We start from the raw sequence: 22281 nt of genomic DNA on the forward strand, positions 1-22281 counted from the left end.
GTCTATCTCAATTTCATAAAAGCCATCTATGACAAATCAACAGCCAACATCATACTAAATGGACAAAAACAGAAAACTTTCTCTCTTAAATCATGAATAAGACAAGGATGTCCACTGTCTCCACTCTTATTCAACATAGTCCTGGAAACTTTAGCCAGAGCAATTTGACAAGAGAAAGAAGTAAAAGGAATAACGATAGGAAAGGAAGAAGTTAGATTATCATTACTTGCAGATGACAACATACTCTACATAGAAGACCTCCCAAACCACTAAAACACTGCTAGATTTAATAAGCAAATTCAGTAGTGTAGCTGGATATAAAGTCAACACTAACCTCCTGCCTGTTTTATTTAGTGTCATTAACTTCCTCCATCCTATACTCCATGAGCTGTCTTTCCAATGGAGAAATAGAAACCTGCCAACCGCTGCTGCAGGCAGGACCTGCCTTCCACAGGACCCGAGGGCGCACTTCCTGGTCTCTTTTGTGGAGCCTCACATAGCATCCCAGACAGGCAGGGCACTGAGGATTGGTATCCTGGGCTCCAGGTGGGAGCTTCCACAACACTACACTGTGCTTTCCCACACCTCTCCAAAGGCCAGTCATCTATGTGGATGGATAAAGCAAAGGGGATTTACACACTATAGAGTACCAAGTAAACTTGAGTCATCCGTAGGAAAAAGAATGCACCTTGAGACTTTGTTAAGTGGAGTAAATCAGACACAAGTTTAAATAGTGCATGGTTCCTTTTATGTGAGAAATCCAAAGTATAAATAAAGAGTAGGGAGATAGATATTTCTTAGAAGAGAAGGAGAATGATAGGATGAAAAATGTATGTTTTGAGCATGTACCAACTGCACATGAGGAATATAAAGATTATATAGTACAAACATGAACTACTAAAGAAAGCCAATCATCTACAATGGCCAGAATTCTGATTAGCGGTGGTGCACACATGCAATCCCAGCTATCTGGCAGGTCAAGGCAGGAGAACAGCAAGAGCAGGGCCTATTTGGGCAATTTAGATGCTGTCACAACAAAAAAAGAGGAGACGTGACTCAGTGCAAAGCTCTGGGTTCAATCTGGGGTGGGGAGGAGAAGAGCGGAGGAAGCAAAAAGAATTAATAAAGAGTCAGTGCTTGTTTCCAAGGAGAAAGGTTTAAGGAAATTATACAGATGCTTTTTTACTCTCAAATGTAAAAGATGTCAACTGGATGGGACAGATATCAGGAAGAGGCATAAATCTCCAGATGGCTACTTTCAGATCTAAACATGAAAGATGAAACCAACATTTTAAGATATAACAAAACATTATAAATTTCTTGAAGCATTTTTAAAAAGTCATACAATGAACTAATCTTAAAGGAAAAGATCAGTAAACACAGGTACTTTAAAGCAAGAGCTCAAACTCAGGACCTCTCGCTTGCCAGACAGGTGCCACTGAGCTATATCCCTGCTACAAGAGTTTTTCCTTATAAACATGCCACTCAAAGCATGAGAAGGAAAGCAAGGAATGGGAGAAGATATTGCCAACAAAGGGCTCAGATCCAGAACATAGAACTCTTGCAAGGCTGAAGGGGAGAAACATCCAAGTTGAAAAACTAAAAATAAATTTCAGAGGCAAAGAACTTGAGCAGGTACTTTAAAAAAGGACAAGAGGAAAAGCAAGTGGTCAGTGTACTTAGGAAACAGTGCTCAGCTTCAGCGGTACACAGAGGCCAGTGCGGAAAGTGCCCACGGGTGGAAATGTAGGTGGCTGTCACTGGGGATGTCACCTGGAGGGAGGAGCCCTGCACCTGTGTGTGCTCTAGATACCGTACACACCAGGCACAGCACAGGGAGTTCTTAGCCTTGTTTGTGACAGCCCCACTGTGCGCCATGGTGGAACAAAGATAAATACGATGTCACCGTACAGGAGTGTTTCTGATAACAAAAGTGAATGAAGGACACTACAGGCAAAAACACAGATGAGTCTTCAATGTGTGCCAAGTGAAGAAAACAAGGCCCAAAAGTATCCATTTGATCCCATTTATATGTGGAGTTCAAAAACAGGCAAGAGCTGGGCTTGGTGCCAGGATGATAGCCCCCGATATTCAGGAGGCTGAGGCAGGAGGATTGCAATAGTGTGGACAATTTAGGAGACTTTGTCTCAAAGTACAAAATAATAAGGGCTGAGGGGGTAGCTCAGTGTTAGAGTCCTTGCCTGGTATGTGCAAGGCCCTATGTTCAATGCCCAGTGTTGAGGAAAAAAAACCAAAAACTACTTTAAAATGAGAATGTGTGTTTGATGGTAAAAGTGTGAAAACAAGGAAGTGATTACCATAATGTCACCATAACAACTAGGATGTGGATGCTTTGGGGGAGCACCAAAAGGACAAGATTAAACTTGGGGATGTTCTAGTTCTGGATGTGGGTGTTGGTTACTGAAGTTTACCTTTATGATGATTCACAACATTGATGTCACTGGAAAACTTGTCTCTGTGTATATTTTATAATTATAAAGGTTCCCTTTCCCAGTGGAGTCTTTCCCTTCTAGACATAGACATTTAGGGCTTTCCCTCATGGGCGACCAGCAACGAAGGACACCCCAGGAAAGGTTCACACTCTTTTTTTTTTTTTTTGGTCTTTTTCCTTTTTATCGGTACCGGGGATCGAACTCACGACTGCCTGCTTTCTAGGCAGGTGCTTTTGCTGCTGAGCTAAATCCCCAGCCCCTAAGGTTCACACTCTTGACCAAAGAGATGAGACATTCAGAAATCCAGAGGCCTCAGCTGCAGCCTGACTCCACGGGAAGCCAGAGTCTGAATGGCCCTGGGTAGATGCCTTTGCTTGTGTCTGGGCAGCACCACAGACAGAGACAAGACTCCTCAGACCCCACTTCTGGTACCATGTAACATCGATCAATCAAACCCGGAAACTGAAAAAGTGATGAGGCTTTGTTTGGGCATCTTAGGGACTACAATTCAGGACCCAGTTTATAGCTGAGAACTGGTGTTCCACTGAAGGTGGGAAACGTGAGGAAAGGAGGTTAAAGAATGTATGGCAGGGGGCTGGGGATTTAGCTCAGCGGCATAAGCACCTGCCTTACAAGCATGTGGTCGTGAATTCGATCCCTGGTACCGGTAAAACTACAAAAAAAAAAAAAAAGAATGTATGACAGAATGGAAATATCTATAAAACATGAGTCTCATAAGGTCCTGATGTGCATCTTGAGTGTCTGGGTGAAGTGTAATAGTCTGTCTTTCCAGATACCTGTGGAACTCGGCATCATGGGCATTTATGAGCCTGCCTTTCTGTTGGATGGCACTAGGCAGCGGCATTCCCAGTACTTTTGATTGGAACTCATAAAGACACTCAGGAAAGAGCACTTCCAGAACTGCTTCAGAAAGTGGCAAGAACAATGGGATAAGTGTGCTGAAAGCCAGAGGGATTTTTGTTTTGAGACAGAATCTCACTATGTAGTGCAGGCTGGTCTTGAACTTGCTTATGTAACCCAGGTTGGCCTGAGTGCCAGGATCACAGGTGTACACTGCCATGCTCTGCCAGAAGGAATGTTTTGAGGAGGCATTGTGTCTTTTTCTGTAATTGTTTTAATTAAACACTAATATATTTTAAACATGTTATGTAAGTCTTCCCTTGATGGCCTTCCTAAAGCTTTTAATATTTTCATCTTCATGTTTTACTGTTGCAGTTTAGTCATTTATTATAAAGGAAAAGACCGAGGACCAGCCAGGTGAGACTGGTGCTTAGCAAAGCACCCCAGGGACGGTGTGGGATATGCTTCCAGGGCTGCCTTCCATATGTTCACCTTTACTGGCAGCACCCCAAGTCTCCCTCAGAAGCAAGATGGTGCCTTATCTCCTGCTGCACCCACCCCTGCTATAGATTGCTGCCTGGGGCTGAAAGTTCTAGCTGTCTAATGACTTTTGATCTTTCTGGCAACTGGCCTGTATCCTGAAGTTAAAGTCACCACATTAATATACACCCAGGTGTGGCTCAGACCAGTAACAACAGAGATCCTGTTGCTCAGGACATTCCCAAGGTTTATGGATACCCATGTTAGTTTTTCTTCCTCAGTGGGACACAAGGCTCTGCAATTTAAAGGAGGGAAGGTTTATTTTGGCTCACAGTTTATTGAGGTTTCAGTTCAGAGTATGCTGGCTCCACTGCAGAGCAACACGGTAGAAGAGGTCTCCTGACAGGGCAGTCAGGAAGCAGAGCATGTTCAAGAGATGGGAGTAGGAAATAAACCCTTCCAGGCCACACCCCCAGTGACCCACCTCCTCAGACCAGGCTTCCCCTCCCAAGTCACACTTAGTTATAAACTCCTTAGTGAACTAATCCACTAGTGAGTATCATGCCCCATGATCTAGTCACCTTCCCAAATCCCCACCTCTGAGTGCATGGAGCTTTGAGGGGACATTTAGGTATAAAGCATAACATTCCACCCCTGGCCCCCAAAAGACTCATGCATATCTCTATATTCAAAATACATTTAGTCCACCTCTGAGATGTCAAAACTTTAACAGATTTAGCATTCCTGAAAAGTCTAAGTCTCCTCTGAAATTTAAGGCAAACTCTTTATCGAGAGCCCCTATAAAAATAAAAAGAAAGTTAAATGGTTCTAACAACAATGGACAAGATAGACATTTCCATTTTAAAAGGTAGAAATAGAGGGATAGAAAGGAATGGAACCAAAGCAAGACTGTACCCCAGCAGGGAAAACATTAAATCCTTTAGTTCCTTTCCAGTGCCCAGGGCAGTCGGTGGTGAGATGTAAACTTGGATGTAAACTCCAATGGTTTTGGGCATCTCACGCCTCCAGCATTGCTAGTGGTGGTTGTAGCCCTCAAGACCACTTTATTGGGCCAGTTATGTTTACTGCTTTGAGCTCCCTTCTAACGTTCTACATTCCTGGCTTCTCCAATCTTCTGGTGTCTCCACTGCTCTTCTGGCTTCACACACTGCCCTTTGAGGGGCACACTGCCTGCCCCCCAGGACTTCTTCTGAAGCCTCCTTGACCTCATAACTTGCAGTTTGCATGTGTGTAAAGCCAACACCACGTGGATAACACCAAGGTCTGTCAGCAGCCGAAACAGTAGCTGAGCCCTTTTGCATTTTGCCAGTGGTTGTAGAGGCCTCTGAGTGCCTGGATGACTGAGCACAGGGAACTGAATGCCAGGGAACTAATTCCCCTTCCCTAGGCTGCAGGCATTCTGGAGCATGGTGCTTCTGGGGCTATCTTTTAGGGCAGTCTTTCATGTTTGCATTTTCAGACTTTGGAAGGATGGCATCCTACTGGTTCCCGAAAACCCTCAGACCATCTTTTCTATGGTCCTGCTCCAAAGTACTTGGCTTCTTTTTAATGCTAATCTGTTTACCAACCAAGCTCCACTCTGTTCTGTGTCTGCAGGCCCCAGCTTTACCTGAGCTTCCTTTTTGGCCAAACTCACAACTTTTAAAATCATTCAAATGGGCTGTTTTCTCTTGATTTGCAAGATAAAGCTGGCTAAAAGCCCCCCAACAGTACCCAAGCTACAAATTGAATGTTTGGCTGCCTTGAAATTTCTTCCACTAGCTTGATTAGTTGCTGCCCTTAATTTTAGCCTCCTCAAAATCCTCTGAAATAATAATTTTTTTTTTTGTGGTACCAGGAGTTGAACTTATGACTGCGTGCTCACCAGGCAGGTGCTTATGCCACTAAGCTAAATCTCTGGCCCTAAAAATAATGTTTTTCTTCTGAAAATCCTACAGATAAATTTCTGCCAGAGCATCTAAGGGTTGTCAAAGCCTTGGCCTAGAGTCCAGCTTCCAGTGGTATCCTTCTTTCCACCTGAAACCTTTTGAGCCGCATCTTTACTGGTTGCATGCCCATTAGAACTTTGCTCTCCTGGGCTCTGGCCAGAATCTCCCTTCAAGCTCAGAGCTCAGCATTCTGGGACTGCTTCTCCACGCAGCATTTCCAAACCTTTTCAAACTCCTCCTACAAACCAATTCCAAAGGCTTCTGAACCACATGATCAGGTAGTGTCATACCAATAACCCCATTCCTTTTACCCAAATCTGTCTTTGTTAACTTTTTGTCTCTGAGACAAGAATACCCAACATCCAAAACTTGAAAGAGGAGAGATTTATTTTGGCTATGGTTTGTAGAGGTTTCAGTCAATAATTTGCTGGCTCCAAGGCAGGGTGGCATGGCAGAGGAGGCTTGCTCATGGCATGCCAGGAAGAAAAGCATAATCAAGGAGCAAGGAGGGAGACACACCTCTCCAGGCCACATCCCCAGTAACACATGTCCTCCAACCAGGCTTCACTTCCCAAATCACAGTTAGCTATAAGCCCATCGGTACACTAGTCCACTGCTGAATATCACACCTTGTAATGCATTCATCTCCAGAAAGTCTCACCAAGAACAGATGAGGCTCTGGGGTGACTTCTAGATACATACCACAATAGTGCCCTGCACCAGGAACTGGAGACCAAGACCAAGTATATTTCTTATTAAGACATCTTCATCCATATTCCCAAAGCAGTAGAAGGAAGTTCACATCCTTTGATTTACTTCAGGTCTTTGTAAAGAAGACCTGAGATAAATCAGCTTAGAAGAAGAAAAGTAAATTTTGGCTGATGGCTTTAGAGGTTTCAGCCCTAGGGCAGGAGGCGAGCTAGCTCATCTCAGCAGGGAAGGGGAGGAAGTAGGGTCCCAATATCCCTTTCTAGGGCCCATTCCTTCCCATTAGGCACCGTCTCCCACTTCCAGTATCATCAGGATGAAGACTGAACCTTAGCCATAAGGGTCTTTGGGGGTCTTTAAACTACAAAGTGTAACACATAGCACTGTCCCCTGGGGCTAGTCACTGGTGGTAGGGCTAGGACCAAAGTCAGAGACTGGCTGAATTTCTATGTCCCTCCTTGCTTTGGACATGGGAGCTGAGACTGGCTGCTAGGGAGCAGGATCCACATCCCTGGGTGGAATTGGTGGCATCAGATGCCTCACAGACAGAAAATGTGTCTTGCTGTGCTGGCCTGCAATACTGGGGATTAAAGCAGGTTCTGAACTCTCTGGTCTTTCTTTGAGGTTTCCATTTTGAATGGCTCCCATGTATATTTGCATGTTGATAAATTGTTGTCCCTTTTCTCCTGTTAATGTTTTTTTTTTTTTTTTTTTTTTTTTTTGTCTTTTTCCTTTTTATCGGTACCAGGGATTGAACTCACGACTGCCTGCTTACAAGGCAGGCGCTTACACTGCTGAGCTAAATCCCCAGCCCCCCTGTTAATCTGTTGTTGTCAGTATGTCATAGCCAACTACATGTGACTAAGGGAAAAAGACAAAATAATTTATTGGAAGCCACTTGCCCTGATAGCTTTGCAGATGTGGCTGTCATGTTTGCCCTATGTAAATTCTGTGCAAGTTGTGCATGCAAGGGTCCTGGAGCAGCACCAAGTGAGTACTCAGAGGCCAAACACTGCCTCATTGACCACTTACAAATATTCTAGGGAGCAGTTGCAGTTGTTGCCCCATTTTACAGTGAGGGAAACCAAGGCTCAGATGGACTCCATCAGAAGGCTGTGTGGGAGAAAGCTGCTTTGGCTGATGCAGAAATAGGAGACAAGACTTCCTTAGTGTCCACAGAGCAGGTGAGGGAGACACCCAGTGACGGATGCTGGGATTCAGAGGAAGAAGAAAGAGCAGCTCATATGCGGGTGCTTCTCGGAGTCACTCAGGAGGGTCCCTGGCACACACGGGGCCCCGAGGTCTCAAATGGCCTGTTGGAGGGCTTGATCTTACACGTGGGTGGTGGAGAGCTAGCGACTGTTTTTGGTGGTGGCGCTGGAGTTTTTGTAGTTCATTTTGTTTTATTTTGGTTTTTTGGGCAATACTGGAGGCTGAATGCAAGGCTTTTGAGATGCATCCCCAGTCCTTTTTCATATTTTGAGTTAGGGTCTCACTACGTTGCCCAGGCTGGCCTCAAACTCATCCTCCTCCTGCCTCAGTCTCCCAGACTGCTGAGATTATAGGCATGTGCCACCACAGCTGGCCTGCAAACCCTTTCTCTAAGATCTGAGTTGAAAATACAAAAAGGAACTTGTTTCAGGAAATGAAGGGAAATAATGCATAAAACCCAGGAAGAATGATGGTCAGATTGTGGTCTTGTTTTTTGCATTTTAAAAAATGTTTATTTGTACATTTTAGATATACAGGATAATAACACGGTCACATTCATCATAGGGAATTATACCTGTACGTGGTATAGCTTGCTTCTCTTTTTCCCATTTCTCTCCCCCTTCACCCCCTCTTTCCCTCCTTATTTACAAAAACTTCCATTTTTTCCCCTTCTATTCTTTTTTGTTGTGGTTGTGCCTTCTCTTTTCCTCCTCGCTCCCTCCCTGGTTCCCTTCTCATTTGAACATTTTCTTCCCATTTCCCAATATCTGTTATACGTTTTGGTCCTTATTTATACTTTTGGTTTCTCACACTAGAGAAACAACGCAGTATTTAAACATGTGTGTCTGATTTATTTCACTTAAGAGTATAGACTCACGCTTAACCTTATGGCAGAGTAGTACTCCATTGTATTAAAAAAAAAAAAAAGAAACACTGTGTTTTCTTTATCCATTCGTCAGTTGATGGGCATTTTTTCCAAGATTAAGCTATTACAGACTGTGCCACTATAAACATGAGTGTGCACACATTGTTGCGATATGGTGCTTTTAATTCTTTTTTTTTTTTTTTTCTTTTTTTTTGTCTTTTTCCTTGTTATCAGTACCAGGGATCGAACTCAGGACTGCCGGCTTGCAAGGCAGGCGCTTATGCCGCTGAGCTAAAACCCCAGCCCCTCTTTTTTTTTTTTTTTTAAGGAGAAAAAAAAAAAGCAGAGAAACAGTACAAGTTATACAGATTGCTTTTAATTCTTTCAGGCAGATACCAAGAGGAGGAATACTTGGGTCAAATGGAACCTGCAGTTTTAGTGTTCTGAGGAATCTCCACACTTATTTCCACAATGGTTGCACCAGTGTACACTCCCACTAGCAGGAGAGAACGGTTCCTTTTTCCCTACATCCCTGCCAGCATTTCCAGCATTTGTTATTGGCTGATTTCTTGATGACAGCCAATCTTTCTGGAATGAGATGGAGTCTCAGTATTACTTTGATTTGCATCTCTTGAACACCTGGTGATACTGAACATTTTCCACTTATTTATTTGCTGTTGGCATTTCTTCATCTGAGAAGTGTGTATTCATCTCAGATGCCCTTTTTTGGATCGGGTCTTTAAATGGGGGGGGGTCTGCTATTTTTTTGTTTTAGTTTTTGTTTTTTAGTTCTTTATATAGCCTAGATATAGTCCTCTGTCTGAGGAACAGCTGACAAAAATGTTTTCCTGTACTCTGGGTTTTCGGTCTGTTGATTTCTTTTTTCTGTGCAAAAATTTGTGTTTTTTGTTTTGGTTTGGTTTTGGTTTTGGTGTTGGGAACCAAACTCAGGACCTTGTGCTTGCCAAGCAGGTGCTATGTCACTGAGCTATATCTCCAGCCACAAAAGCTTTTTAATAAGATGGGAATCCAGTTTTGATTCTTTGCAATAGTTCCTGTACAGCTGGAGTTTTATTGAAAAAGTCTTTGCCTACACCAGTATCTTCAAAAGTTTTACCTGCTCTCTTCTACCAGAGTTAGTGTTTGTGTTTTAATATTTAGATCTTTGATCCATCTTGATTTTAGTTTAGTGCCTGGTGAAACACATGGGTCTAGTTTTAGTCTTCAGCACGTGGAAAGCCAGTTTTTCCAGCACCATTTATTAAAAAGACTAGCTTTCTTCCAGTGAAGGTATTTAGCTCTTTGTCAAAGATAAGGTGGACGAGTATGTTTGGACTTGTTTTTGCATCTTCTAATCTGTTCATTGATGCTTTGGTCTGTTTGCCAGTACCATGCTGGCGTTTTTTGGTTGTTTGGCTGGTTTTTTGTTTGTTTTGTTTTGCTTCTTGAGATAGTCCAGGCTGGCTTTGAACTCATTATGTGGCCCAAGGTGGTCTGGAACTGAAGGTGACACTTATGTCTCAGCCTCTCAAGTGCTGCGATGGATTTCAGGCATGCAACATCACACCCCACTACCATGCTGTTTTTTTTTTTTTTTAAATCGGTACTGGGATCAAACTCTCAACCACACGCTTGCAAGGCAGGCACTTATGCCACTGAGCTAAATCCCCAGCCCTGACCATGCTGTTTTTATCAGTGTAGCTTTGTAGTATAATTTCAAGTCAGGGATGGTGATGCCCCTGCCTTGTCTTTATTGCCCAGCATTATATTTGCTATTCTAGGTCTCTTCTGCTTCCAAAGGAATTTTAAGGTTATTTTCTCTAATTCTGTGAGATATGCTATAGATATATATTTTTTTCTCTTTTTCCTTTTTATTGGTACCGGGGATCAAACTCATGACTGCCTGCTTGCAAGGCAGGCGCTTATGCCACTGAGCTAAATCCCCAGCCCCTGCTATGGATATTTTAATCAAGATTGCATCAAATCTATATAACAATTTGGAAGTATGGCCATTTTCACTGTATTGGTTCTTCATACTCAAGAACATGGGATAGCTTTCCATTTTCTGATATCCTCTTTGATTTCCTTTTAGAGTTCTGTAGTTTTCAATGTAAAGGTTTTTTACTTTTCATTAGAGTGTGAGGTATTTAATGTTTTTGTAGGTGTTGTGAAAGGTGTTGTTTCTCTAATTTCCCTCTCAGTGAGTTTGTTATTTGTGTATTTGTGTTACTGATTTTTGACTATTGATTTTGTATCCAGCTATGCTACTGAATTTGATTTTTCTAAAATTTTTTATTATTTTGAAAGTAGAATAATACAACAGAACAATATGGAACAAAAAAAAAAAAAACCAATATGGAACAAAGCCAACTGAGACACTGCAGTGAAGTTGGCACAGGACTTTATGGCAGGTTACTGGAATAACAGTAATGGTACCATAGTATATCTCATTATCTTCACAATAGTTGTTCTTTCAGGCAGGTATAACAAAATCAAATGAAATATAGAACATTATAGAACTTATCAAAACAGAATATTGAACAGAGCAATACAATTAATCGAAACAAAGCAAAACAATGATAACAATATTTGCCTTCAAAGAGATGGTAGAAGGAAATCCCCCCTATTTGCTACACTGCACATGGTCAACCTCCGAAGAGATTCTCAGACCTCTGGCTCCCACTTGCTAACGGGGGAGGGGGAGGTGGGATGTTTGATTCTCAGCCCACGCATCATAGGCTCATGGCTGCTTACCAGGGAGGTGAGCTGATTGCTTCGTTTCCCAGCACCCTAAGTTCCAACAACATCTGAATTTGATTTTTAAATCAGAAGTCTTTTGGTGCGTTTTTGGGGTCTTTTACGTAGAATATCAACTCATTCATAAATAATAATTTAACGGGGCTGGGGGTTTAGCTCAGCGGCATAAGCACCTGCCTTGCAAGCAGGCGGTCGTGAGTTCAATCCCTGGTACCAATAAAAATGAAAAAGACAAAAAAAGAAAAATAAATATTAATTTAACTTTTTCCTTTCCTGTCTTCCTTTTACTTCTTTCTCTTGTCAAATTGCTCTGGCTAATGTTTCCAGAAAATATTGAGTAACAGTGGTAAAAATGGACATTCTTGTGTTGTTCCTGATTTTACAGTGAAAGCCTTCAGTTTTTGTCCATTTAATATGATGTTGGCTGTTGGTTTGTCATAGATGGCTTTTTATCAGATTGAGATAAAGACTATCTATTCCAATTTCCTGTAGGGTTTTTATCATGAATGGGTGCTGGACTTTCGTCAAATGATTTTTCTGTATCTATTGAAGTGGTCATATGATTTTTTTGTCCTTGGCCCTGTTATTATGGTTTATTACATTTATTGATTTGTATATATTGAACCATCCCTGCATCCCTGGAGTGAATACTACTTGATCATGGTGTATAATCTTCTTGATGATTTGCTGCATTGCTTGCCAGTATTTTATTGAGGATTTTGTATTTGTATTCATTAGAGAAATCAGCCTGTAATTCTCTTCTTTAGTTGAATCATTCTCTGGGTTCAATATCAAGGTGATACTTGCTTCCAAGAATGAGTTTGGGATATTATGTCCCTTTCAGTTTAATTAGAGTTTGAGAAGTAGTGGTGCTAGGTTTTCTGTAAATTTCCTGTAGAATTCAGCAGCAAATCCATCAGGGCTTGGGCTTTCCTTTGTTGGCAGGTTTTAATTCCATCTTTAATTTCATTGACTTATATTGGTTAATTTGGAATTTTTATATTTTATTGATTCAGCTTTGATAATGTATATGTATCTGGAAATCTGTCCATTTCTTTTGTTTTCTGTTTCATTAGAATGCAGATTCTTGAAGTAGATATTGATGATCTGGATTTCTGCAGAATATTTTGTGATTTCACCCTTTTCACCTTTAACTACACAGATTTGAGTCGCTCTTTCTTTTGATAAGGTTGGCTAAGGGTTTTTCTATTTTTATTTAATCTTTGAAATAAGAAACTCTTCAATTCATTGATTCTTTGTGCTGTTTTCTTAGTCTCCACTGAATTAATTTCTGCTTTGATCTTTGTCATTTCTTCTCTTGTATGAGCTTTGTGCTTGGCTTTGCTCTTCTTTTTCTAGAAGCTTGTGATTCAGTATTTAGGTAATTTGATCTTGCTCTGTTGTTCTAATATTGGAATTCACCACTATAAATTTCCCTATAGAATTGCTTTCATTATGTCCAATAAATTATGTATGTTGTATTCGCATTCCTGTTTAATTGCTGAAACTGTCAAATTTCTTCTATAATTTCATCTGTGATTCACTGGTTGTTTAGAAGGGTTTCACTTAAGTTCTCATGGTGTCTTTTGCCATTGATTTCCTATTTCATTGCACTGTGGTCTGATAATGTGCACGGGGTAATTTCAATTCCTTTGCACTTAAGCATATTAGATGAACTGGTTGATTTTGGAAAATGTATCATGTGGAGCTGAGAAGAATGTGTTGGTGTTGTGGGATAGAACACTCTGTAGTCATCTACTAAGTCCATTTGTTCAAAAGTTTGGTTCAGTTCAGGATATTTGTTGATTTTTTTCTGGTTTATCTATTTGTGACAGAGGGGCATGGATGTCCCCCATTACAATTGTATTAGTGCTTACTTGTTTTCTCATTCCTGTTAATATTTGTTTTATAGAGTTGGGTGTGCTGGTATTTGATACATATCTATTTATGATTGTTACCTCTTTCTCTTGGATTGTTCCCTTTACAAGGATGTAGTGACTTCTTTGTTTCTCTTACTCAGGCTTGGCTTGAACTTTACTTTGTGAAGAAATAAAATAGCTACCCCCCAGTTTTCAGGTTCCTGTGATATGGAATATTGTTTCCCATGCTTTGACATTCAACCTATGAATTTCTTTTTGAGTTAAATGTGCTCTTTTAAAAAATATGTTTCTTGTATGCAACATATTGTTGGATCTCTCTTCTTGATCCATCCTGCCTGTCTGTTTCTTTCGATTGATGAGTTGACACATTAACATGATATGTATTAACCATATAACATATGTATTGACTTATCCTTGTCATTTATTTTCCTGTTGTTGGTTCCCTTTTCCACTCTAATTGCTTGCCTTGCCTGCTGGATCCATTCTGTTTGCATTCATGGGGTTGTAGTGCTTGTTATCTCTTTTAGAAAGTTCTTGAAAATATTTTGGAGTGCTGGTTTGGTGGTCATGAATTTCCTCAGGTGTTCTTTGTCATGGAAGTATCTTATTTTGAAATATAGTTTTGCAGGCTATTTCAATCTGCATTGGAGGCTATTTTCTTTTAGGGCTTGAAATAGTTCACTCCAAGGTCTTCTTACCTGAGGGTTTGTTTTGAGAAGTCAGCTGTGATTCTGATGGGCTTTATAGGTAATTTGTTTCTTTTCTCTAACAGCTTGTAATACTCTGTTCTTATGTTGAATTTCTGGAATCTTGTTTGTTGTAGATTGGAGGCTCATGATTAATTGGAGTTGTATATGCCTCACTTATCTAAATGTCCTATTCTTTTTCCATGCTTGGAAAGTTTTCTCACATTACTTCAGTGAATAGTTTTTTTTAAGGATGTATTATCTCCCGCTTTTTCATTGACTCTAATCAATATTACGTTACTTTTTTTGGGGGGGGGTACTGGGGATCAACTCATGACCATGCACTTGCAAGGCAGGCGCTTATGCTACTGAGCTAAATCACCAGCCCTATTATGTTACTTTTTGTGTCATCTAACATGTTTTTGTTGTCCCTTGATACTTTTAAGAGGTCTTTCTTTTCATTTTTGCCAACTGCCAGCCTGTCTTCTTTATCTGATATTTTGTCCTCACATTGGCTCATTTTGCTGTGACTATTTTCAGTGGAATTTTTAATCTCCTGGATATCTGTTTGAATCTGTTCCATGGATTTCATTTGTTTCCTATGTTAGGCATTCATGGTTTTCATCATTTTCCTAGGCTCCTCTATTTGCTTTTATCTGTGATCCTCTAGGGTCACTAACCATGTTTTTTTATTTTTATTTATTTACTTATTTGTTGTCTTTTTCATTTTTATCGGTACCGGGGATTGAACTCACGACCGCCTGCTTGCAAGGCAGGTGCTTATGCCACTGAGCTAAATCCCGAGCCCTAACCATGTTTTTTTATTATGGTCACTGTTTGTGTAGTTATCTGAGAAATTATTTCTTAATTGATTTTTTTTCTTAAGCATTGTAGAGAGAGAGGCCGCACTGACTCCATTTTGTCTCAGACATATCTGGTTGACAGTGTCCTGGTAGAAAGTGCAGGCCTTGAAACTCCCCTCAAGATAAGGCCTTGAAACACCCCTCAAGACATGAGGTCTTTTAAGGACAAGAAACAAACAAGTTATATAATCTAAGCATGGACAATATTAGTTTCTTTGTTCTTTATCTCAATAAAAGCTGCTTTCTTATGCTGGCTGGGTGGCAGCCATTTTCTGACCCTTGGTGTGTGTATACCTTTAGTTTCCCTTTGCTGGCAGAACTCATACAAAGCCTCCTCCTTTTGCTTTGTTACTTCGTTATCACTTCAGAAAGTCCAGGTGGGATGCTTTTGAATCGTTCCACCTCATTGCACCTGAAGTTTGCTTTTGGTGAGCTAGAAGTCTGGGGTTGCACATTGCTTAATCTTCTCATTTTTTTTTTTAGTTCAATTCCTGGTTTGATGCTTATAAATTACTTATGGCAAGTAGCTTTATGGCTAGTAGTATTTAGAACCCTTAGGAAATGACGACTTCTCAGAGATGTCTTCCTGAAGTGCTGCCTTTTCAGTTTTGAGTCTGTTGCAAGATTCTACGTCTTCACTTGATTGGGGGTGAGAAGTTGCTGCCTATTTGGCCTGGCCCCTTGTTCCCTGGGGCTGGAGCATAGCATTGTTTGTTACCCTTAGGCAGTCTCAGCCTTAGAATATGAGGAAGAACAACTGATTAGATCAACTGCATCATCTCAGCTAAAGTAATACGAACAACAATAACAATAGCATCAAATGTAGCCTAGAAACTGATAAACTGGCTAGACATGGTGGTACACACCTGCAATCCCAGTATTCAGGAGGCTGAGGCAAGAGGATTACTGTGGGAGCTGGGTGGAAGATGGCAGATTGATAGGTAACAAGGTAGAGAGCCTCTCAGAGAGAAACAACTCAGACACTAGAATTTAACACTATGGAGAAGACCAGACGAAAGGAGAGGGATTCTCATGACCCAGAAAGAAACTGAGGAAAAAGAAAAAGAAAGAAAGAAAAGATGTGGATGGAAGGCTGGAGCCAGAAAGGAGCTGGTCCCAGGCTGTGCTGGGTGCCTTGGAGTCGCGCCGAAATCGGGAGTTGGGAGCCCAAGACCCTTGGCTCTGATGCACCAAGGATGTGGTGCAACGGAGAGCAGAACCGGCATGGAAAGCTGACCTGACCCACAGTGAGTGCTTGGAAATTGGTTCTGCAGGGCGGAGGTGACTGACATACTGGAGTTGGGCAGGACAGACCTGAACCTGGAACTGCAGTGGCGTCAGTCGGCCGCTCCTGGCCCAAAGCGGACTGGTGGGATCTGCTTCAGCTGGATCACAGCCCTGGTCGGGATCCAATAGCCAGGGATGAAACTGTCCCAAACTTGTGACATCCACATGGCACAGACTAATGCAGTAAAGGCACTCGCCAGCTTACTGGCTCAGAGGAGAGGGGGCCAGCCCACATCGCCCCTGCATGCACCTCACAGTAAACTGGAGAGGGCAGCAATCCTCTAGCCAGTATGCTTCAGAAAAACTATAAGCAATATGGAAAGGACCTGAGACCTCTACCATTCACCTGTCTGAAAGAAACTAGAAACATGACAAGAGGAAGAAACAAGAAAAATCCTCCAGCCACTGACCCCGGGGAAAGTAAGTCCAGGAGGGGTAAATAGAGAAGAGATCAAAGGCAGCAAACATGCAATATCAGACACAGCATCAGCAGACATAAAGAAATACCTTCAATGACCTCATAGACGAACTTAAAACTGAAATTCTAATCCAAGTGAGGCAAGATATAAAATGATTAATAAAAGAAATGCTAAGCTCCTCTCAAGAAGACACAGATGGAAAAATAGAGGAACACAAAAAAAAAGGAGAGAAACATTCAATGAAGAATATAAACAAAATCTAGAATACATGAAACAGATTCAAAGAGATTACCAGGAAATGAAAAACTCCACTGAAAGCTGGCAAAATTGCTTGACAGAAACTAAAGTTAGATTTTCAAAATTTGAAGATAGACTTGCAATGTGTGATCATGAAAGGAAAGATCTCTTATAAATTAACAAGGAACAATACAAATTAAGAAGTAACAATACAAAGGCTAGAAGACGACAAGAGGATCTGTAATTTAAGAATAAGAAATGTGAGTGAAGAAGCAGGCGTAAACACAAAGGCTATTCACAGAAATAATTAAGGAAAACTTCCCAAGCATAGGAAAAGGAAATGATATTCAGATATATGAAGCATACAGAACTCCAGCCAGCTACAATCAAGACAGAGCTACACCCAGACATAAAATAATCAAGATCCCAGAAATTCATCATAAGAACACAATATTAAAAGCAGTCAGAGAAAAGAAACAGATCACCTATAAAGGAAAACTCATCAAAATCATGACAGACTTTTCGACACAAATCATCAAATCAAGAAGAGCTTGAAGCGAAGTGTTTTAAGCCCTGAAAGAAAATAACCTCCAACCCAGACTGATGTACCCTGAAAAACTGTCTTTCGAAATTAATGGAGAAATAAGACATTTCCATGATGAAGAGGAATTGGGGGAGTTTGTGACCACCAATCCAACCCTACAAAAAAAAAATCACCAGGATTCCAGCAACAGTGGCAGAGAGGCCTCAGTGAATGGGGCAGACAGTGGAATGAAGGGGAAAAGTAGACAACCAACAGCAGGAAAATAGCATAGCCGAGATGAGGCAGAGGAGGCTGGCTATAATTTCTAACACAGACGGCCTTGATACACTAACAAAAAGAAACACAGGCAGAGTAGATCAGGAGATAGGTTCCATCAAGATGTCGGAATAGGAAATATAATCTACCTGAAAGAGGGTTAATGAACCCAAAGTTAAAGATGAGAAAACAATGCTCTATATGACAGGGAACCAGAGAGAAATAGGGACAGCTCATCCTGCAGCTGCAGATAGGTTGGAAAGTCATGACACTTTGTGCAGTGGAGAACTGCTCAGCTATAAGGAAGGAAAACCTTGAGGCTTTAGTAGGTAAAGGAAAACAACTCAAGATCAAGCTCGGGGTAAAAAGGTTAAGAACCACTTAGGTAGACAGTGGGCTGTCCCCCCAATCTAAACACTAAAGGAGTTAGTGGGACCCAAAATGTACAAAGCATCCTGAGAAAATGAAAGGGGAGGAATTATCTAAAAAAGGAAGGCAGAGGACATTGTTAATAGTGTATCAGGATTTAAAATCCACATTATTCTTATCACACTGTTTAGTTTGATTTTATTCTGTTCCAATCTGGCTACTCGTACTAGATTGAGAGCACAGACAGCTATCCCCAAAATAGCAGGATATACTACAGTAACTATCCTTAATTTCCTATTAACTTAAACTGAAGCCCTTTATTACTTACATGTCTAACTATAACTGATCTTATTTGAATCTGGTTTGTTAGACCGCTGTTTTGTCTTGACATTTATTCAAATCTGGTATGCTTGACAGTATCAAGTAGAGGCAACTACTCTGAAGACAAGATTCAATAGGATACCCATTCCAGTTTGATTATTAACTGCTTTTGAAGTCCTATGTCTCCAATGTTTTGTTTTTATTAATATTGCTATGTACTATTATGTTCCATTATACTATGCCTGATGATGTAGATAGTTCTATTGAAAATAACAAGAGACATCACAGTAACTACTGTAGATCATCTAGTATTGTGGTTTTATGTGTGTTTTTCATTTCATGTTTTTCTAGGAATTTGTTTTGTTGTCTTATTTTGATTTGTTTTCCCCTCATACAAAAAGGATAGGTATACATGGAGAGACTTATGCATGCATAGAACTTCTAAACAGTTTATGAGAATTGATTATATAATGCACAATGTTACTAACAGATACTTTGAAGAAAAAGAGACACTAAGATTCCCAGTGCTAATTCCGTAGTTTCACGATATAAAATCTAACAATGCTATTATTCTCTGTTCAGAGTGATTTTAGTCTGTCTTCTTTTGTTTAATTTCAATATACATAAAGGTATGGACAGCTATTTTGAAGAGAATGAGAGACACTATGGCAGCCATTGCTGACTCCCCTATTGTCTGGTCTTGAAGCCTAAAATGCCTTTACCATCCTGTTCTGATCAGTTTGGTACTATTTTGTTCGGTATGAATTCTCTGTGTGTGAAGATATGGACAACTATTTGGAAGAAAACAAGATAGACCGTGAAGATCTCCAGTGGTCTTACTTGGAAATCTGTGTTTCTTAAGTTGTTTTCTTATGATCCGTTTTGTTGTTTAATTTTACCCTCTTTAAAATTAAAAAAAAAAAAGATAAAAAAAAAAAAAAAAAAAAAGAGGATCACTCTGAGTCTAGGCCAGCCTGGGCTACATAATCGAGTTCTAGGCCAGCCTGCACTACATAGTGAGACCCTGCCTCAAAAAAAATGACAAACTCTGGTAATATTAATTGGTTGCCTTTAACTTGTGGACTGCACTTGTGGTTATATAACAAAATCTAAAACAAAATGGAAAATTGGATACAGTGAATATGGTGATTTTCCCCTCAAGGGGGGAAATTTAAAAGGGGTTGGGGGAAAAATAGAGAAATAGAAGAGGAAGTGATTATACACAAGGCTGGAAGGCAAAGGAAGACTACACAAACTTTGGAAAACCAGCAAAGAAGACAGGAGGGAAAGAGAGAAGAAAGAAACAGAACAGAATGAGAAAAAAAATACTAGGAACACTGTTTACACTCATAAAAACAAGAACAAACAAAAACAAGAAAAAAATGTCCACTTTAGGGCACGTCTCTGCTGTCACGGCAAAGTAGGAAGACAAGTCCACATCCATGTTGATTAATCACAGCAAGCCAGCCGTGTATTTACAGCAGGGTGGTGGCTAATCCCAGGAAGCCTGCACACTGATTTCCACTGGTTTCCGGCTGAGTCTGGAAACTGACTTGTTCAGGCTTCAACACTTCATGTGCCTCCTGCTGGCTTGATCTCAGCTTCTTCATCTTTTACTGATTTGACTTGGTTTTGTCTCACCCTGACACAGGGAGCTGTTGGATGGAGAAAGCCTGCAGCTACCCTGAGTGCCAAGCTCAGCTGGCCCCTCTCCAAGATGACTATCGGCCAGTCACCCACTCCTGGGGGATGTCTGAGCCCAAATCACTCACTAGCCGCTGCAGGGTGCTGTGTCCACTGCTCTGTTGCACCGGTGTGTTTCTCTGTGGAGGCCTATGGGGTGGTCAGTAGTCACCATCATCTGCAGGTTGGAACCACCTGTCCCCGCTTTGGGAGAAAGCGCTGCTTGCCGCCTCCTCCTTCTTCACTGGCGTCTCTCTCTTCATTCTCCCTGTGGGCTTCAGTTCTCACATTGGATCCTTGCTGGGCCCCAGGTATCCACTTCCCTCCTTCCCTGCCTCACATTGGTGTCACCTGGAACCGAATCTTAGACAGACTGGTTTTTTTGCTGTTTATTGTATCACCTTGATGGCCCACTTTGAGGGGGTCAGTCTGTGGGGCCTGGGGCCACTGATGGGCTAGGCCACAATCCTTGCCTCACCTGCCACTACTGATACTTTCTGGGCCACAGGGAAAAGCCTGACACTGGACTCTTGTCTTTGTGGCTGGTGGCATTTGCCTTTGTGCGGGTGGCTCTGCAGTGGCCCCTCATAAGTATGATTTGAATCAAGCAGTCCCTTAAAATAGCTTCCTGAAACCACTCTGAGAGGCGAGAAGCTGCTGGTGGCCCCACAGGCCACAGCCCAGTGCCAGGCTTCAGCCTCAGAACCTGAGAATCCTGGCACAGGGTGGATTGTGAGGCCACATTCTGTGCCCAGTGAGGCCTGGCCTGGTCTCGTCATCCCCGCATGATGGTGCATCTCCGCTGATCTTGAGGGTGGCTCCTTCATGTCACCCTCTCCGCCTGGCCACTGCTGGGCCATAAAGGGGCTTCTCCTGAGCTGACCTCAGGCTCTTCCCTCTGTTCCTGGGTATCCCTCTGGGCCTGGCCATGTCCTCCACAGTGCAGGAAGCAGGTAGGATCCCAGGGACAACGCATCTGGGGGCCAGAGGAGGGCACGCGGGAACCTATTAGGAAAGAGGAAGGGGAGGGGAAAGCACAGGGAGGAGGAACTCTGCCTCGGTGGCATCAACTGCTACTGTGGCTGCTGCTCTCTGTCCTTCCAGCGCCGTGGTGCCAGGACCACCCTCACAGTAATCTCTAAGTCCATTTGTCCCACAAAGCCAGGGCTCAATGACAACACTGTCCCCAAGCCCTGCAAGAGTCCCCTAAAAATCACCATTTGAAAGTGGGCCCAGGAATCTTTTCTGACCAAAGGTCATCACTTCTCCATGTCAATCCAGGAGTGGGCATTTGCGTCTCCCAATGAGAGAAGATCCCTAGTTGTCACCCAGCTTCAGGGTTCTGGCAACTGGTGACCAGGATGCCTTGTGTTCCACCCAGTTTTTCTCTGCCACTATAAATAATTAGTTGCTGCTGGATTCTGAGGGAGAGACTTCTGTGAATCTGAGGAGCTGTTGTCTGATGGAGATAAAAGTTAGGGAGTCAGCCCCTTACCCTCTTGGGCATACCCTGTGACCACAAGACTCCACACATGAGGATCCTAGGGAGCCCCAGTTTTTCCTGCCTCACTGGCATTGTTCCTACTTCTGGGCACCTTTGTTTTTTTTAAAAACCAGGAGCAGCCTTCTGACACGATCCAGACGTATTTCTAGCTCGCAGCAAGATACAGGCCACAGTCTATTGCTACAGCTCCATTCCGCAGGAGAGGGAGGTCTAAATCCTTGCTTATAGGTCAAATGCTCCTGGGCACATGACCTGAAATTCAGTTAAACATTTATGGAACACCCACTATTACAGGGTGCATTCAGGGTTAAGACACAGTCCCAGTTCATGGGGTTCAGTGAGCCCCACTCAGTGAGCAGTGTAGGTTGGAGCAGTGATATCCTTGCATCCTGGCCTTAGGGTCAGATGTGATACTAGGACCTGGACATGAGTGGCCACCGCAGGGCAGGTGCCTGACAAATGCTGGTTTGTCTCTCAGTGTTCCATTTAGAAGTTGTGATTCTGACCTAGGTGTGGTGATAGACCCGTGATCCCAGCACTCCTGGAGGCTGAGGCAGGTGGAATACAAATTGGAGCCCAGCCTGGGCACCTTAGTGACTTAGCAAGGCCCTGTCTCAAAAAACTAAAACGAGGGGGTGAGCATGGAGCTGTAGCTCAGCATGATGGCCCTGAATTCAACCCGAGTGCTGCCCTTCCCTCCAAAAAAAGAAAAGGTGATTCTTCAGTTGTCCCCAGGAAAAAGATATTAGGATTCCAAAAGGATATTTGAAGTCTCTGGTTTAAGGAGGCCTGGTTCCTAGCATATGGTGGCACCGGGCATCTCTAGAACATTCTAGATGAGAACCAGCTATTCTTCCATCATACCCACTCTCTCCCACACCTCCTTCAAAGTTGACAGAGGATCCAGAATACCCACAATTGGGAAGTCTTGGAGGCTAGGCCTGTAGC

This window comes from Cavia porcellus, unplaced genomic scaffold (genome assembly GCF_034190915.1).
Source record: "Cavia porcellus strain 051 isolate PalLab524CR breed Dunkin Hartley unplaced genomic scaffold, mCavPor4.1 scaffold_23, whole genome shotgun sequence".
Lineage (NCBI taxonomy): Eukaryota > Metazoa > Chordata > Mammalia > Rodentia > Caviidae > Cavia > Cavia porcellus.